At 46.5% G+C, this 18,380-nt stretch overlaps 1 long non-coding RNA gene across 5 annotated transcripts in view; it reads left to right on the forward strand.

Annotated features, from left to right (window-relative positions):
• Positions 1–18,380, forward strand: part of LOC103790070 (uncharacterized) — a 39,162-nt gene that overhangs the window by 9,734 nt on the left and 11,048 nt on the right. For 2 of the 5 annotated variants that reach the window (XR_013531095.1, XR_013531094.1), the window contains exons 4-11: positions 420–542; positions 1,634–1,731; positions 3,323–3,792; positions 7,402–7,499; positions 11,111–11,243; positions 13,825–13,953; positions 15,279–15,376; positions 16,589–16,690. This is a non-coding gene — a long non-coding RNA (uncharacterized LOC103790070). The remainder of the gene's footprint in view (positions 1–419; positions 543–1,633; positions 1,732–3,322; positions 3,793–7,401; positions 7,500–11,110; positions 11,244–13,824; positions 13,954–15,278; positions 15,377–16,588; positions 16,691–18,380) is intronic. The other 3 variants (XR_008478481.2, XR_008478482.2, XR_013531096.1) reach the window with 3 other exon arrangements.

Below are 18,380 nucleotides of genomic sequence, written 5' to 3' on the forward strand. Positions count from 1 at the left end.
TGTCTGCCTCCTGGGTTCAAGCCCTTCTGCCTCAGCCTCCCGAATAGCAGGAACTACAGGCAGCCGCCCACACCCAGCTAATTTTTGTATTTTCAGTAGAGGTGGGGTTTCACCACGTTGGTGGATAGTCTCCATCGCTTGACCTTGTGATCCACCCGCCTTGGGTCTCTCAGAGTGTTGGAATCATAGGCATCAGCCACTGTGTCTGGCCAAAGGTTTTGTATTTTTAGTAGAGATAGAGTTTGGTGTGTTGGCCAGGCTGGTTTTGAACTTCTGGCCTCAGGTGATGCACCTGCCTCTGCCTCCCAAAGTGCTGAAATGATAGGCATGAGCCACCTCGCCTGGCCTTGGGTATTTCTGTGTGGTGTATCCTGGAGGAAGTTTGTGTGTATAACAATGCATATGCTTCCATATCTTAGATTCCATTTCGGATACTTCCATTGGGACTCTGCATCCCTGTGCTGGAACTCAAGTGAACACTTGGCTCAACATCCATTGCTCTTCTCTAGAAATTCAGCCCAATTCTTATGGTTTCATATAAGGTATGTCTATTGGGCATTACTTTTTCTTTTCTGGAACAAAACTCAGGAGTATATACCTTTGATGAACAAGGCTATCCTGCTGAGCCTTTGAAGCAACGAACTGGAGATAGTCTTTTCAGGGGTTTATATTCTGGATTCCAGAAAATGCGCAAACAGGGCAAATAAATGCACTTTTACTTTTCTGCCCTGTTTAACATGGTCAAGGACAATCACAGCAGAAAAACTCAGAGTGCTGGAGCAAGAAGATCTCAAGCTGTGACCCTCTAGAGGGAAGCGCATTCTGTATTCTGAAAAAAAAAAAAAGAAATCGCAGCCCTCTAGAGCGTTACCGTTTGAGAAAAGCAAGGCTGAAGTTGATGCCGATCTGGGTAATACATTTGCAGAGCACGCTTATAGTCAGACTTGGATGAGGCTGGGGTTCTGTTTTTGTTTTGTCTTTTTCCAAGGCAAGGTCTCTGTTGCCCAGGTTGGAGTGGGTGGCACTTCCAGCAACATCTCTCGATCTCAGGTGGTCCTCTTTTTATTTATTTTAATTTTTTAAGACCCACTCTCCCTCTGTTGCCCAGGCTGGTGTGCAGTGGCAGGATCTCTGCTCAGCGGAAACTCCGCCTCCCAGACTGCAGGGTTTCTCCCACCTCAGCCTGCTGAATAGTTGGAAATATAGGCGCCTGCCCTCACGCCCTGCTAATGGTTGTTTGTTTGAGATGAAGTTTTGCTCTTGTTGCCCAGGCTGGAGTGCAACGGCGCAGTCTCAGCTCACCACTACCTCCGCCAACTGGGTTCAACTGATTCTCCTGCCTCAGCCTCCCAGATAGCTGGGATTACAGGCGCTTGCCACCACACCCAGCTAATTTTTGTGTTTTCAGTAGAGAAGGGCTTTCACCATGTTGAACAGCCTGGTCTCAAACTCCTGACCTCAGGCAATCAGCACACCTTGACCTCCCAAAGTGCTGGGATCACAGGTCTGAGCCACCACACGTAGCCCCAAGTGGTCCTGTTGGGTCAGCCTAGGTCTGTGCTGGAGGATGTTTGTGTGCGTGACGGTGCATATTCTTCAACATCTTAGATTCCATTTTGGTTTCTCCCATCAGGACTGTGTGTCCCTGTGCTGGAACTCAGGTGGACACTTGGCTCAACATCCATTGCTGTTCTCTAGAAATTCAGCCCAATTCTCTTGGTGAAAGATAAGGTACGTCTAGTGGGCATTGCTTTCTCTCTTTGGGAATAAAACTCAGGAGGATTGCCCCGTGGTGAACAAGGCTGACCTGCTGAGCCTTTGAAGCAAGGAACTGGAGATGGTCCTTTTAGGGGTTTATGTTCTGGATTCCAGGAAATGTACAAACAGGGAAAATGAATGCATCGTTATTTTTGTGTTCTGTTTAACCTGGTCAAGGAAAATTCCAAGAAGAAAACCCGGAGTGCGGGAGCAAGAAGGTCTCAAGCTGTGACCCTCTAGAGGGAGGCGCATTCTGTATTCTGAAAAAAAAAAGAACTCGCAGCCCTCTAGAGCGTTACCGTTTGAGAAAAGCAAGGTTGAAGCTGATGCCGATCTTGGTAGTACTTCTGCAGAGTATGCTTCTAGTGAAACTTGGATGATGTTGAGGTTCTGTGTTTTTTGTTTTTTGTTTTTTTTCCCAAGGCAGGGTCTCTGTGTTCAGGCTGAAGTGGGTGGCATTTCCAGTGAGATCTCCCGAACTCAAGTGGTCCTCTTTTTATTTTTTCATATTTTATTTATTTATTTATAGATGGAGTCTCTCTGTCATCCAGGATAGAGTTTAGTGGTGAAATCTCCACTCATTGCAACCTCCACCTCCTGGGTTCAAGCAATTCTCCTGCTTCAGCCTCCCAAGTAGCTGAGACTACAGACTTGTGCCACGGCGCCCAGATGATTTTTTTGTATTTTTAGTAGAAACAGGGTTTCATCATGTTAGCCAGGATGGTCTTGATCTACCAACCTCGTACTGGGATTACAGGCGTGAGCCACCACAGCCAACCTATTTTTTTAATTTTTAAGATGCATGCTTGCTCTGTTGCCCAGGCTGGAGTGCAGTGGCAGGATCTCTGCTCACCAGAAACTCCACCTCCCAGGTGCCAGGGATTCTCCCAACTCGGCCTGCTGAATAGTTGGGAATACAGGCGCCTGCCATCACACCCTGCTAACATTTCTTGGTTTTGTTTGTTTGTTTGAGACAAAGTGCACACTTGGCTCAACATCTATTGCTCTTCTCTAGAAATCCAGCCAATGCTCATGGTCAAATATAAGGTGTGTCTAATAGACATTGCTTCTTCTTTTTGGGAACAAAGGTCAGGAGCATTGCCCTTTGATGAGGAGGGCTAACCCGCTGAGCCTTTGAAGCAAAGAACTGGAGACGGTTCTTTTAGGGGCGTATGTTCTGGATTCCAGAAAATGTGCTAACAGGAAAAATAAATGCATCTTTATTTTTGCGTCCTGTTTAACCTGGTCAAGGAAAATTCCAGCAACAAAACCCGGAGTGCCGGAGCAAGAAGGTCTCAAGCTGTGACCCTCTAGAGGGAAGCACGTTCTGTATTCTAAAGAAAAGAACTTGAAGCCCTCTAGAGCGTTACCGTTTGGGAAAGCAACGCTGAAGCTGATGCTGATCTTGGTAATACATCTGCAGAGCACGCTTATAGTCAGACTTGGATGAGGCTGGGATTCTGTTTTTGCTTTGTCTTGTTCCAAGGCGGGGTCTCTTGAACTCGTTATGTTCTTTTATTTTTATTTATTTATTTTGAGACGGAGTTTCCCTCTTGTTACCCAGGCTGGAGCGCAATGGCGCGATCTCGGCTCACCAGAAACATCGCCACCCACGTTGAAGCAATTCTCCTGCCTCACCCTTCCAGGTAGCTGGAATTACGGGCACCCACCACCACACTCAGGTGATTACAGTGCTTTTAGTAGAGACAGGATTTCACCATGTTGGCCAGCCTGGTCACGAGCTCCCGACTTCAGGTCATCCACCCACCTCAGCCTTCCAAAGTGCTAGGATTACAGGCATGAGTCACCGTGCCTAGCCTCAAGTGGTCCTCTTGAGTCAGCCTAGACTGTGATCTATCCTGGAGGATGTCTGTGTGTGTGACGGTGCATATTCTTCAACATTTTCCATTCCATTTTGGATGCTCCCATCAGGACTGTGTGTCCCTGTACTGGATGGAACTCAGGTGGACACTTGGCTCAACATCCATTGCTCTTCTCTAGAAATTCAGCCCAATTCTCTTGGTGAAAGATAAGGTATGTCTAGTGGGCATTGCTTTTTCTCTTTGGGGACAAAACTGAGGAGGAGGATTGCCCCTTGATGAACAAGGCTAACCTGCTGAGCCTTTGAAGCAAGAAGCTAGAGATGGTCCTTTTAGAGGTTTATGTTCTGGATTCCAGAAAATACGCAGACAGGGCAAATGAATGCATCTTTAGTTTATGTCCATTTTAGCCTGTCCAAGGAAATTTCCAACCAAAAGCCTGGAGGGCTGGGGCAAGAAGATCTCACGCTGTGGCCCTCCAAAGGGAAGTGCTTTCTGTTATCTGAAAAAAAAAAAGAAAGGCCTTCCCTTTAGAGTGTTACTGTTTGAGGAAAGCAGCGTTAACGCTGGTGCTGACCTCGGTAATACATTTGCAGAGCACGCTTATCGTCAGACTTGGATGATGTTGCGCTTCTGTCCCGCCTCCCGAGTCCCTGGGACTACAAGTGTGGACCACCACACCCAGCTAATTTTTGTATTTTTGTAGAGATGGGGGTTCACCATGTTGGTCAGGCTAGTCTCGAACTCCTGACCTCAGGTGATCCACCTGCCCTGACCTTCCATAGTGTGGGGATTACAGGCATGAGCCACCATGCTTGGCCTTGTTTTTGTTTTCTAGGACAGAGTACAGTGGCACCTCCAACCTAGGTTTCTTGGGCTCAAATGGTCCTCATTTTGGGGGCAGAGTCTCACTCTGTGCCCCAGGCTGGAGTGCAGTGCCAGGAACTTTGCTCACTGCAACCTCTGCCCCCCAAATTCAAGCGATTCTCCTGCCTCTGCTTTCCAAGTATCTAGGATTACAGGCGTACACCACAACACCAAGCTAATATTTGTAGTTTTTTTATTATTCATTTACTTACTTATTTTTGAGACTGAGTCTCTCTGTTGCCCAGGGTGGAGAGACGTGGCATGATCTCGGCTCACTGAAACCTCCACCTCCCACCTCAGCCTCCTGAATAGTTGTCTGCAGGCTTGTACCACCACATCTGGCTAATTTTGTATTTTTTGTACAGATGAGCTTTCACCATGTTGCCCAGGCTGCTTTCAAACTCCTGAGCTCAAGCGATCCTCCCGCCTCGGCCTCCTAAAGTTCAGGAAATGAAGGTGTTAGCCACTGCACCCCACCCATACTTGTGTTTTTTAAAACTCCATCTTTAAAAAAAAAAAAATAACACCCTTTCGTTGTTATTGTTGAGATGGAGTCTCACTCTCTCTCTCTCAGGCCGGAGTGGCATGACCTCGACTCACTGCAACCTCTGCCTCCTAGGTTCAAGAGATTCTTCTGCCTCCGCCTCTTGAGTAGCTGGGAATACAGACACACGCCAGCATGCCTGTCTCATTTCTGTATTTTTAGTAGAGACGGAGTTTCAACATGTTGGCCAGGCTGGTCTCAAACGTCCAACCTCAAATGATCCACCTACCTTGGCCTCCCAAACTGCTGGGATTGCAGGCGTGAACCACCACAGCTGGCCATTGTGCACAATTCTTAACATACATACCATAAATCTAAAAAGCCATGTATTGTAATTCTTTTACTAAGTTATTGCAGTGACTTTCCAGCTTAAAATTTTGAAGCAAATTTTTAAGAGGCTGTCAAGGCCAGACGCAGTGGATCACTAGGTCAAGAGATCGAGACCATCCTGGTCAAAAAGTCCCGTCTCTACTAAAAATACAAAAATTAGCTGGGCATGGTGGTGCGCGCCTATAGTCCCAGCTACTCAGGAGGCTGAGGCAGGAGAATTGCTTGAACCCAGAAGGCGGAGGTTGCAGTGAGCCGAGATCGTGCCATTGCACTCCAGCCTGGGTAACAATAGCGAAACTCCATCTTTAAAAAAAAAAAAAAAAGAGGCTATCAAGTACCAGTATCTTCACATGTTGAAAAGCTGTTATATACATCCCACCAATTCACAACTGAAAAGCATGTGTAGTACATATTCAAAAAATATATATTAATATATATATGTATATCGATATTTATATATTTTTTGACATGAAGTCTTGCTCTTGTCGCCCAGCCTGGAGTGCAATGGCAAGATCTTGGCTCACTGCAACCTCCAACTCCCAGGTTCAAGTAATTTTCCTGCCTCAGCCTCCCAAGTAGCTGGGATTACAGGCAGCCGCCACCACGGCCTGGCTAATTTTTGTATTTTCAGTAGAGACAGGATTTCACAACATTGGTCAGGCTGGTCTTGAACTCCTGACCTCAGTTTATCCACCCACCTCGACATCCCGAAGTGTTGGGGTTGCACGCGTGAGCCACCGTTTTTTGAGGTGAAGTCTCGCTCCGTTGCAAGGCTGGAGTGCAGTGCACGATCTTGGCTCACTTGCTCACTTGGCTCACTTTGTATTTTTAGTAGTGATGTGGTTTCTCCAGGTTGGCCAGGATGGTCTCCATCTCTTGACCTTGTCGTCTTCCTGCCTCTGCCTTTCAAAGTGCTGTGATTATACGCATGAGCCCCTGCGTTGGGCTGAGTTTTTTGTATTTTTAGTTGAGATGGGCTTTCACCATGTTGGCCAGGCTGGTTTCAAGCGTCTGACCTCGGGTGATGTGCCCGCCTCTGCCCCCCAAAGTGCTGAATGTATAGGGATGAGGCACCACGCCTGGCCTTATGTATTTCTGTTCAAAATTTAGTGAGAAACTTCTATGGCCTAGCCTGTGGTGTATCCTGGAGGAAGTGTGTGTGTATAACAGTGCATATTCTTCCATATCATAGACTTTCAGATGCTGCCACAAGGACTGTGTGTCCTGTTTAACCTCGTCAAGGAAAATCCCGACAAAGAGCCCAGAGTGCTGACCAGGAAGGTCTCAAGCTGTGACCCTCTAGAGGGATGCACGTTCTGTATTCTAAAGAAAAGAACTCGCAGCCCTCTAGAGCGTTACCGTTTGAGAAAAGCAACGTTGAAGTTGATGCTGATCTGGGTAATACATTTGCAGAGCACGCTTATAGTCAGACTTGGATGAGGTTGGGGTTCTGTTTATGTTTTTTTTTTAAACACGGCAGGGTCTCTATTGCCCAGGCTGGAGTGGGTGGCACTTCCAGAGAGATCTCTCAACCTCCAGTGGTCCTCCTTTTATTGTATTTTTTGAGGCGCACTTGCTCCATTGCCCATGCTGGAGTGTAGTGGCAGGATCTCTGCTCACCTGAAACTCCACCTCCCAGATCCAGCCTGTCATCACGCCCTGCTAATGTTTTTTGTTTGTTTGTTTGTGAGGAGTTTTTGCTCTTTTTACCCAGGCAGGAATGCAGTGGTGCAATCTTGGCTCAGCACTACCTGTGCCACCCAGATTCAAGCGATTCTCCTGCCTCAGACTCTCGGGTAGCTTGGATTGCTGGCACCTGCCACCACACCCAGCTAATTTTTGTGTTTTTAGTAGAGATAGGGTTTCACAACGTTGGCCATGCTGGTCTCAAACTCCTGAGCTCAGATGATCCACCCACCTTGACCTCCCAAAGTGCTAGGATTACAGGCATCAGCCACCGTGCCTCGCCTCAGGTGGTCCTCTTGAGTCAGCCTAGCCTGTGGTCTATCCTGAAGGATGTTTGTGTGTGTGACGGTGCATATTCTTCAACATCTTAGATTCCATTTTGGTTTCTCCCATCAGGACTGTGTGTCCCTGTGCTGGAACTCAGGTGAACGCTTGGCTCAACATCCATTGCTGTTCTCTAGAAATTCAGCCACATTCTCTTGGTGAAAGATAAGGTATGTCTAGTGGGCGTTGCTTTTTCTTTTTCAGAAGAAAACTCAGGATTGCCCTTTGATGAACAAGGCTAACCTGCTGAGCCTTTGAAGCAAGGAACTGGAGATGGTCCTTTAATGGGTTTATGTTCTGGATTCCAGAAATGTACAAACAGGGAAATTAATGCATCTTTAGTTTTGTGTCCCGTTTAACCTGGTGAAGGAAAATTCCAACAAAAAACCCAGAGTGCGGGAGCAAGAAGATCTCATGCTGTGACCCTCTAAAGGGGGGTGTGTTCTGTTGTGTGAAAGGAAACACACGCCATCCCTTTGGAGCGTTACCGTTTGAGAAAAGCAGCGTTGGAGTTGATGCTGATCTTGGTGAGATGCACTTGCAGAGCACGCCTGTAGTCCGACCTGGGTGATGTTAGGGTTCTGTTTTTGTTTTGATTTTCTTCTAATGGAGGGTCTCTGATGCCCAGGCTGAGTGGGTGGCAATTCCAGTGAGATCTCTTGAACTCAGGTGGTTCTCTTTTTATTTTTTTAAATGAAATTTAATTTATTTAGAGATGGAGTCTCGCTCTGTCACCCAGGAGGGAGTGCAGTGGCAGGATCTTGATCACCGCGACCTCTGCCACCTGGGTTCAAGCAATTCTCCTGCCTCAGCCTCCCGAGTAGCTGTAACTACAGGCATGTGCCACCACGCCTGGCTAATTTTTCATATTTTTAATAGAAATGGGGTTTCACTGTGTTAGCCAAAATGGTCTCCATCTCTTGACCTCATGATCTGCCCTCCTCAGCCTCCCAGAGTGCTAGGATTACAGACGTGAGCCACTGCGCCCAGCCTCAAGTGGGCCTCCTGAGTCATCCTCCCAAGTAATTGGGACTACCTGGGCTTGCCACCACACTTGGCTACGTTTTTAATTTTTTGTACAGATGTGGTGTCTATTGCTCAGGAAGGTCTTAACTCCTGAGCTCAGGTGATTCCACAGGTATGACCCACCTTCTCCTGCTGACCCATTTCAAAGGTAGTTGACACGTCAAGGTGTAGTGAGCCTCAGTCTCAGCTACTGCAGATGCGGGAGTGGGTGGGTCCTTTGATTTCCAGACTACAACACGCACTGTTCACACTTTGTTTAGTTTTTTTGTTTTTGAGACAGTCTCACTTTGCTGCACAGCCAGGAGTGCAGTGGCACAATCTTGGTTCACTGCAACCTCTGCCTTCCAGGTTCAGCAATTTTTTTTTTTTTTTTTGAGACGGAGTTTCACTCTTGTTACCCAGGCTGGAGTGCAATGGCACGATCTCGGCTCACCGCAACCTCCGCCTCCTGTGTTCAAGCGATTCTCCTGCCTCAGCCTCCCGAGTAGCTGGGATTACAGGCACGCACCACCATGCCCAGCTAATTTTTTGTATTTTTAGTAGAGAGGGGGTTTCACCATGTTGACCAGGATGGTCTCGATCTCTTGACCTTGTGATCCACCCGCCTTGGCTCCCAAAGTGCTGGGATTACAGGCGTGAGCCACCGCGCCCTGTCGGTTTGTTCATTTCATACACTGGTCTTCATCAACTTAGTTTAGTTAATCAAAACCAATTTTCCTTTTTAAGAGAGTGACTATCCGGTCTCTTCAGTAATCCCCAATGGATGTCAATATTAATAAAATTTCTTTTTTCTTATTCATTCTTCTTTTTTTTTTTTGAGATGAAGTCTTGGCCTGTCTCCCAGGCTGGAGTGCAGTGGTGTGATCTCGGCTCACTGCAACCTCCGCATCTTAGGTTCAAGCAATTCTCCTGCCTCAGCCTCCTGAGTAGCTGGGATTACAGGCACCTGGAACCGTGCCCAGCTAATTTTTGTATTTTTAGTGTAGATGATGTTTTGCCTTGTTGGCTACACTGGTCTCAAACTCTTGACCTTGTGATCCACCCACCCGGGATTGCAGGCATGAGCCAGCACACCCGGCTGGCAATGTGTATTTTTAAAAATCATCTTTGATTTCATTTCTGATGCACCCATTGGGATGCTGTGTCCCAGTACTGGAAGTCAAATCAGCACTTGCCTCAAAATCCATTGCTGTTGCCTAGAAATCCAGCCCAGTTCTCTTGGTTAAATATAAAGTATGTCTGGTAGGCATTGTTTTTTCTCTTTGGAGGCAAAACTCAGGAGGATTTCCTTTTGATGAACAAGGCTAACCTGCTGAGCCTTTAAAACAAGGACCTGGAGATGGTCCTTTTAGGGGTTTATGTTCTGGATTCCAGAAAACATGCAAACGTGGGCAATATATGTATCTTTCGTTTAGTGTCCCTTTTAACCTAGTCGAGGAAGATTCCAGCAAGAAACGCAGAGTGCTGGAGCAAGAACTCACGTGGTGATTCTCCAGTGGGAAGCATTTTTCTTGTCTGAAATAAAACAAGGTGCTTCCTTCTAGAGAGCAACTCCGAGAACATCCGCGTTGAAGTTGATGCTGATCTTGGTAACACATCTGAAGAACATGCTTAAAATCAGATTTGCACGATGTTGGGATTTTGTTTTTGTTTAGGTTTTCCCAAAACAGGGTGTCTGTTGCCCAGGCTGCAGTGTGGTGGCACTTCTAACCTAGATCTCTTGGGCTCAAGTGGTCACCACCCTTTTTTTTTTTCTTGCAACAGAGTCTCAGTCTGTGGCTCAGTCTGGAGGACAGTGGCACATTCTCTGCTCACTGCAACCTCTGTCTTCTGAGTAGCTGAAGTTACACACTCTCACACTTGGCTAATTGTTGTATTTTTAGAAGAGATGGAGTTTTACCACGCTGGAGAGGTTAGTCTTGAACTCCTGACCTCAGGTGACCCATCCACCTCAGCCTCCCAAAGTGCTGGGATTACTGGCATGAGGCACCCAGCCCTGACTTCAACTTTTTTTTAATGTGTAAAGCAGGCACTTATGTGTAGAAATTATTTTATGGCCAGGCGTGGTGGCTCATGCATGTAATCCAAGCACTTTGGAGGCCAAGGCGGATGGATCACCTGAGGTCGGGAGTTCAAGAACAGCCTGACCAACATGGTGAAACCCCGTCTTAATTTAAAAAAAAAAAAAAAAAGAAATCATTTTACATGTGAGCATATAGTATATGGAACATTCTTGTTTTCAGACAGGGTCTCAAAAATATATGATTATATATATTCCTCATATATATATATAATATGGTCATGTACGCACAAAATCCTCTTCTCCACACAGACAATACTCTTATATCATTTAACATATTATTTTATTTCTTTGTTTGTGTGGTTTTGCTTGGTTTGGTTTTGTTTTGAGACAAGGTCTGGCTCCCTTGCCCGGGCTGCGGTGCAGCAGCGTGATCTTGGCTCTCTGCAACCTCCACCTCAGCCTTCTGAGTCGCTGGCCACACCACCACCCTCAGCTAACTTCCGCATCTTTTGTATACATAACACTTTACCATGGTATCCACGCTGGTCTTGAACTCCAAAGCTCAAGTGATTCTCCTGCCTTGGCCTCCTAAAATACTGTTTAGCGGTCTCACCCAGCACGCCTCACCTGGACCTGTGTATTTCTGCTCAAATTTTATAGAGGAGCTTTTACGGCGTATCCTGTGGTCTGTCTTGGAGGATGTCTCTGTGTGTGACAATATATATTCTTCAGCCTCTTAGATTCCATTTTGGATGCTCCCGTCGTGACTGTGTGTGCCTCTGTACTGGAACTCAAGTGCACACTTGGTTCAGCATCCGTTGCTGTTCTCTGGAAATCCTGTCCAGCTCTCTTGGTTAAAGATAAGGTATGTGTAGTGGGCATTGCTTTTTCTCTTTGGAAACGTAACTCAGGAGGATTGCCCCTTGGTGAACAAGGCTGACCTGCTGAGCCTCTGAAGCAAGGAACTGGAGATGTCCTTTTAAAGATTTATGTTCTGGATTCCAGAAAACCTGCAAATAGGGCCAATGAATGTGTCTTTATTTTTGTGTCCATTTTAACCATTTTCACCTGGTCAAGGAAGATTTCAACAGAAAACCCAGAGTGCTGGAGCAAGATCTCACTCTGTGGCGCTCTAAAGGAAAGCACTTTCTGTTAGAAATAAATGAATGAGTTTTCCTTTAGGGAGTCGCCGTCTGAGAAAAGCAGCATTGAAGTTGACGCTGATGTTGGTAATACATTTGCAGAGCATGCTGATAATCAGACTTGGATGATGCGGAAGTTCTGTTGTGTTTTTGTTTTCTGAGATGGGGTATCTGCCCAGGCTGGAATGCAGTGGTGCTATCTCAGCTCACTACAACCTGCACCTCCCACCTTAGCCTCCTGAATAGCTGTGTGCAGGGACGCACCACCACACCTGGCTAACTTTTGTATTTTATGTACAGATGAGGTATCACCATGTTGCCCAGGCTGGTCTCAAACTCCTGAGCTCAAGTGATCCTCCAGCCTCGGCCTCCTAAAGTGCTAGGAATAGAGGTGTGAGCTGCACTCCATTCATACTTGAGTATTTCTGTTCTTTTATTTATTATTTTTTTTAGATGGGGTCTCACTCTGTTGCCCAGGCTGGAGTGCAGTGACATGATCTTGGCTCACTGCAACCTCTGCCTCCCAGGTTCAAGTGATTCTTCTGCCTCTTGACTAGCTGGAATTACAGGCATGTGCCACCACACCATTTTAATTTTTGTATTTTTAGTAGAGACAGTGTTTCATCATGTTGCCCAGGCTGGTCTCAACTCTTGAACTCAAGTGACCCGCCCACCTCAGCCCACCAAAGTGCTGAGATTACAGTCGTGAGCCACCGCACCTGGCGTCTGTCCAGATCTTACTCAGGAGTTTTCACTGCCTAGACTACGGTCTGTCCTGAAGAATGTGTGTACAGCTGTGTACATTCTTCAGCATGTTAGATTCCATTTGGATGCTTCCATCTGGACTGTGTGTCCCTGTGCTGGAACTCAAGTGAACACTTGGCTCAACATCCGTTGCTGTTTTCTAGAAATTCTGCCCAATTCTCTTGGTTAAAGGTAAAGGCATAACCAGCAGGCCTTGCATTTTCTCTTTGGAGACATAGCTCAGGAGGATTGCCCCTTGATGAACAAGGCTCACCTGCTGAGCCTTTGAAATAAGGACCTGCAGATAGTTGCTTTAGGGGTTTATGTTCTGGCTTCCAGAAAACCCACAAAGAGGAACATTAAATATGTCTTTATTTGTGTGTCTTGTTTAACCTGGTAAGGAAAATCCCAACAAAAACTCAGAGTGCTGGAGCGAGAAGATCTCATGCGGTGATTCTCCAAGGGGAGGCATTTTTGTCGTGTGAAATAAAACAAAGTGCCTCCTTTTAGAGAGTTACTGCTTGAGAAAAACAACGTGGACGCTGACGCTGATCTTGGTAATACATGGAAGAGCATGCTTATAATCAGACTTGCATGATACTGGGGTTTGCTTATAGTTTAGATTTTTCCCAACACAGGGTGTTTATTGCCCAGGCTGGAGTGTGGAGGCACTTCCAACCTAGATCTCTTGGGCTCAAGTGGTTCCCTTCCCTTTTTTTTTTTTTTTGAGACGGAGTTTCGCTCTTGTTACCCAGGCTGGAGTGCAATGGCGCGATCTCGGCTCACCGCAACCTCCACCTTCTGGGTTCAGGTGATTCTCCTGCCTCAGCCTCCCGAGTAGCTGGGATTACAGGCACACGCCACCATGCCCAGCTTATTTTTTGTATTTTTAGTAGAGACGGGGTTTCACCATGTTGACCAGGATGGTCTCGATCTCTTGACCTCGTGACCCACCTGCCACGGCCTCCCAAAGTGCTGGGATTATAGGCGTGAGCCACCGCACCTGGCCGAACATTAGGTTTTTTAAGACAGAGTCTCAGAAATACATAATGTATAGTTTATCATATATGCTTACCGTGTATAATATAGTCCTATACACACATGCCCTCTTCTGCACACAGAAGATACTTTTATATCACTTTGAATATTTTTGTATTTGTTAGTTGGTGTGGTTTGGTTTCGTTCTGAGAGACGGTCTGGCTCTGTCACCCAGGCTGGAGTGCAGTGTTGCCATCTTGGCATGCTGCAACCTCCACCTGCCACCTCAGCCTTCTGAGTCACTGTTAACGAGGCGCGCAACGCCACACCCGGATAACTTTTGTATTTTTTATACACACAAGCTTTTACCATGTTGGCCATGCTGGTCTTGAACTCCTGAGCTCAAGTGAGTTTCCCGCCTTGGCCTTCTAAAGTGCTGGGTTTAGTGGTGGGAGCCTCCGCGCCCCACCTTTACCTGTGTGTTTCTGCTCACATTTTATTGAGGGGCTTTTACAGTGTAGCCTGGGTCCTGTCCTGGAGGACGTCTGTGTGTCTGACAGTGTGTATTCTTCAACGTCTTAGATTCCGTTTCGGATGCTCCCGTCAGGACTGTGTGTGTCACTGGAATGGAACTCAAGTGCCTACTTGGTTGGGTCAACATCCGTTGCTATTCTCTGGAACTTTTGCCCCATTCTCTTGGGTAACGATAAGGTATGTGTAGTGGGCATTGCCTTTTCTCTTTGGAAACGTAACTCTGGAGGATTGCCCCGTGGTGAACAAGGCTGACCTGCTGAGCCTCTGAAGCAAGGAACTGGAGATGGTCCTTTTAAGGATTTATGTTCTGGGTTCCAGAAAACAGGCCAACAGGACCAATGGATGTGACTTTATTTCTGTGGCCATTTTAACCTGGTCAAGGAAAACTCCAGTCCACTGAGCTGAAGCAAGATGATGTCAGGCTGTGACCTTCTAGAGGGAAGCACTTTCTGTTGTCTGAAATAAAAGAAAGTGTTTCCTTTTAGGTGGTTACGGTTTGAGAAAAGCAACGTTGAAGTTGTTGCCAATGTTGGTAATACATTTGCAGAGCATGCTTCTAATCAGACTTGGATATGGTGGGGTCTCGCTTTTGTTTTTGTTTTGTTTTGTTTTGTTTTTTTTTGAGACGGAGTTTCGCTCTTGTTACCCAGGCTGGAGTGCAATGGCGCGATCTCGGCTCACCGCAACCTCCGCCTCCTGGGTTCAGGCGATTCTCCTGCCTCAGCCTCCTGAGTAGCTGGGATTACAGGCACATGCCACCATGCCCAGCTAATTTTTGTATTTTTAGTAGAGACGGGGTTTCGCCATGTTGACCAGGATGGTCTCGATCTCTTGACCCCATGATCCACCCGCCTCGGCATCCCAAAGAGTTATTTTTTTTTTTTTTTTGTTATTTATGAGACGGAGTTTCGCTCTTGTTACCCAGGCTGGAGTGCAATGGCGCGATCTCGGCTCACCGCAACCTCCGCCTCCTGGGTTCAGGCGATTCTCCTGCCTCAGCCTCCTGAGTAGCTGGGATTACAGGCACGCGCCACCATGCCCAGCTGAGTTTTGTATTTTTAGTAGAGATGGGGTTTCACCATGTTGACCAGGATGGTGTCAATCTCTTGACCTGGTGATCCACCCGCCTCGGCCTCCCAAAGTGCTGGGATTACAGGCTTGAGTCACCGTGCCCGGCCTTGCTTTTGTTTTGTTTTATTCCAAGACAAGGTCTCTGTTGCCCAGGCTGGAGTGGGTGGTGCTTTTTATTATTATTATTTTAAACTAAGGCCAGTATGTTGGTTTCACCATGTTGGCCAGGCTGTTCTTAAAATCACAACCTCAGGTGATCACCCACCTCGGCCTCCCAAAGTGCTGGGATTACAGGCGTGTGAGCCACGGCGTCTAGCCTCAAGTGGTCCTCTTGAGTCAGCCTAGACTGCGGTCCATGCTGGAGGCTGTCTGTGTGTGTGACGGTGCATATTCTTCGACATCTTAGATTCCATTTTGGTTTCTCCCATCAGGACTGTGTGTCCCTGTGCTGGAACTGAGGTGGACACTTGGCTCAACATCCATTGCTGTTCTCTAGAAATTCAGCCCAATTCTCTTGGTGGAAGATAAGGTATGTCTAGTGGGCATTGCTTTTTCTCTTTGGGGACAAAACTGAGGAGGAGGATTGTCCCTTGATGAACAAGGCTAACCTGCTGAGCCTTTGAAGCAAGAAGCTAGAGATGGTCCTTTTAGAGGTTTATGTTCTGGATTCCAGAAAACATGCAGACAGGGCAAATGAATGCATCTTTAGTTTATGTCCATTTTAGCCTGGAAATTTCCAACCAAAAGCCTGGAGGGCTAGACCAAGAAGATCTCACGCTGTGGCCCTCCAAAGGGAAGTGCTTTCTGCTGTCTGAAAAAAAAAGAAAGGCCTTCCCTTTAGAGTGTTACAGTTTGAGAAAAACAACATTGAAGATGACGCTGATCTTGGTAACATGTTTGAAAGACATACTTATAATCAGACTTGCATGATGGGGTTTATTTTTATTTTTATTTTTTATAAATTTAAACGTATTTTAACTTGTATAATTAAAAATTAAAATTTGGCCAGGTGCAGTGGCTCAAGCCTGTAATCCCAGCACTTTGGGAGGCTGAGGTGGGTGGATCATGAGGTCAAGAGATCGAGACCATCCTGGTCAACATGGTGAAACCCCGTCTCTACTAAAAATACAAAACTTAGCTGGGCATGGTGGCGCATGCCTGTAATCCCAGCTACTCAGGAGGCTGAGGCAGGAGAATTGCCTGAACCCAGGAGGCGGAGGTTACGGTGAGCCGAGATCGCACCATTGCACTCCAGCCTGGGTAACAAGAGCGAAACTCCGTCTCAAAAAAAAGAAAAGATAAGGTATGTCTAGTGGGCATTGTCTTTTCTCTTTGGAGACATAACTCAGGAGGATTGCCCCTTGATGAACAAGGCTCACCTGCTGAGCCTTTGAAGCAAGAAACTGAAGATGGTCCTTTTAAAGATTTATGTTCTGGGTTCCAGAAAACCTGCAAACAGGCCCAATGAATGTGTCTTTATTTTCTGTCCATTTTAGCCTGCTCAAAGAAAACTTCAACAGAAGGCCCAGAGTGATGGAGCAAGATCTCACGCTGTGACGCTCCAAAGGAAAGCACTTTCTGTTGTCTGAAAGAAATGAATGTGTCTTCCTTTAGAGAGTCATTGTTTGAGAAGAACAATGTCGGATTGTTGCTGATGTTGGTGATGCATTTGCAGAGCGTGCTTCTAATCAGACTTGGATGATGTCAAGGTTCTGTTTTGGTTTTGTTTTTGTTTTCTAAGATAAGGACTGTGTTGTGTTGCCCAGGCTGGAGTGTGATGGTGCGATCTCAGCTGACTGCAATCCCCGCCTCTCGCCTCAGCCTTCTAAGTAGCTGTCTACAGGTACGCACCAGCACACCTGGCTAACTTTTGTATTTCATGTACAGATGAGGTTTCAACATGTTGCCCAGGCTGGTCTCAAATACCTGAGCTCAAGTGATCCTCCAGCCTCGGCCTCCTGAAGTGCAGGGAGTAGATGTGTGAGCTGCACCCCATTCATACTTGTGTATTTCTTTTTTTTTTTTTGGAGATGGAGTCTCACTCTGTCTCCCAGGCTGGAGTGCAGTGACAGGATCTTGGCTCACTGCGACCTGCGCCTCCCAGGTTCAAGCAACTCTTCTGCTTCAACCTCTTGGGTAGCTCGGATTACAGCCATGTGCCACCACACCAGTTAAATTTTTGTATTTTTATGAAAGGTAGGGTTTTACCATCTTGGCCAGGCTGATCTCAAATGCTGATCTCAGGTGATCTGCCCGCCTCGGCCCACCAAAGTGCTGAAATTACAGTCATGAGCCACTGCACCTGGCATCTGTCCGAATTTTATTCACGGCCTAGCCTGCGGTCTGTCCTGAGGAATGTGTGTACAGCTGTGTGCATTCTTCAGCATCTTAGATTCCATTTTGGATGCTTCCCTCTGGACAGTGTGTCTCTGCGCTGGAACTCAAGTGAACGCTTGGCCCAATATCCAATGCTTTTCTCCAGAAATCCAGCCCAATTCTCTTGGTTAAAGATAAGATATATCTAGTATACATCGCTTTTTCTCTTTGGAGACATAGCTCAGGAGGATTGCCCCTTGATGAACAAGGCTCACCTGCTGAGCCTTTGAAATAAGGACCTGCAGATAGTCCTTTTAGGGTTTTATGTTCTGGATTCCAGAAAATACGCAAACTGGGCCAATAGATGCATCTTTATTTGTGTGTCTTATTTAACCTGGTAAGGAAAATTCCAACAAAAGCTCGGAGTGCTGGAGCGAGAAGATCTCATGCGGTGATTCTCCAAGGGGAGGCATTTTTGTCGTGTGAAATAAAACAAAGTGCCTCCTTTTAGAGAGTTACTGCTTGAGAAAAACAACGTGGACGTTGGCGCTGATCTTGGTAATACATGGAAGAGCATGCTTATAATCACACTTGCATGATATTGGGGTTTGGTTATAGTTTAGATTTTTTTCAACACAGGGCGTCTGTTGCCCAGGCTGGAGTGTGGAGGTACTTCCAACCTAGATCTCTGGGGCTTCACTGGTCTTTGTTATTTTTTATTTATTTATTATTTTTTTTCTTTGAGACAGCTCTGTGGCTTAGTCTGGAAGGCAGTGGCACATTCTCTGCTCACTGCCACTTCTGCCTCCTGAGTAGCTGGCATTACAGGCATGTGCCACCCCACATGACTAATCTTTGTGCATTTACAAGTAGCAGAGTTTCACCATGTTGGCCAAGTTAGTCTCAAACGCTAGACCTCAAGTGATTTCCCCACCTCAGCCTACCAAAGTGCTGGGATTACAGGCATGAGCCACCGCGCCCGGCCAAGACTCTGTCTCTTAAAAAAAAGAAAAAGAAAAAAAGGGGAAAAAAAAGATAAGGTATGTCCAGTAGGCATTGTTTTTTCTCTTTGGGGACATAACTCTGGAGGATTGCCCCCGGATGAGCAAAGCTAACCTGTTGAGCCTTTGAAACAATGACTTGGAGATGGTCCTTTCAGGGGTTTATTTTCTGGATTCCAGGAAACATGCAAACAGGGGCAATCAATGCATCTTTAT

This window comes from Callithrix jacchus, chromosome 22, assembly GCF_049354715.1.
Source record: "Callithrix jacchus isolate 240 chromosome 22, calJac240_pri, whole genome shotgun sequence".
Taxonomy (NCBI): Eukaryota; Metazoa; Chordata; class Mammalia; order Primates; family Cebidae; genus Callithrix; species Callithrix jacchus.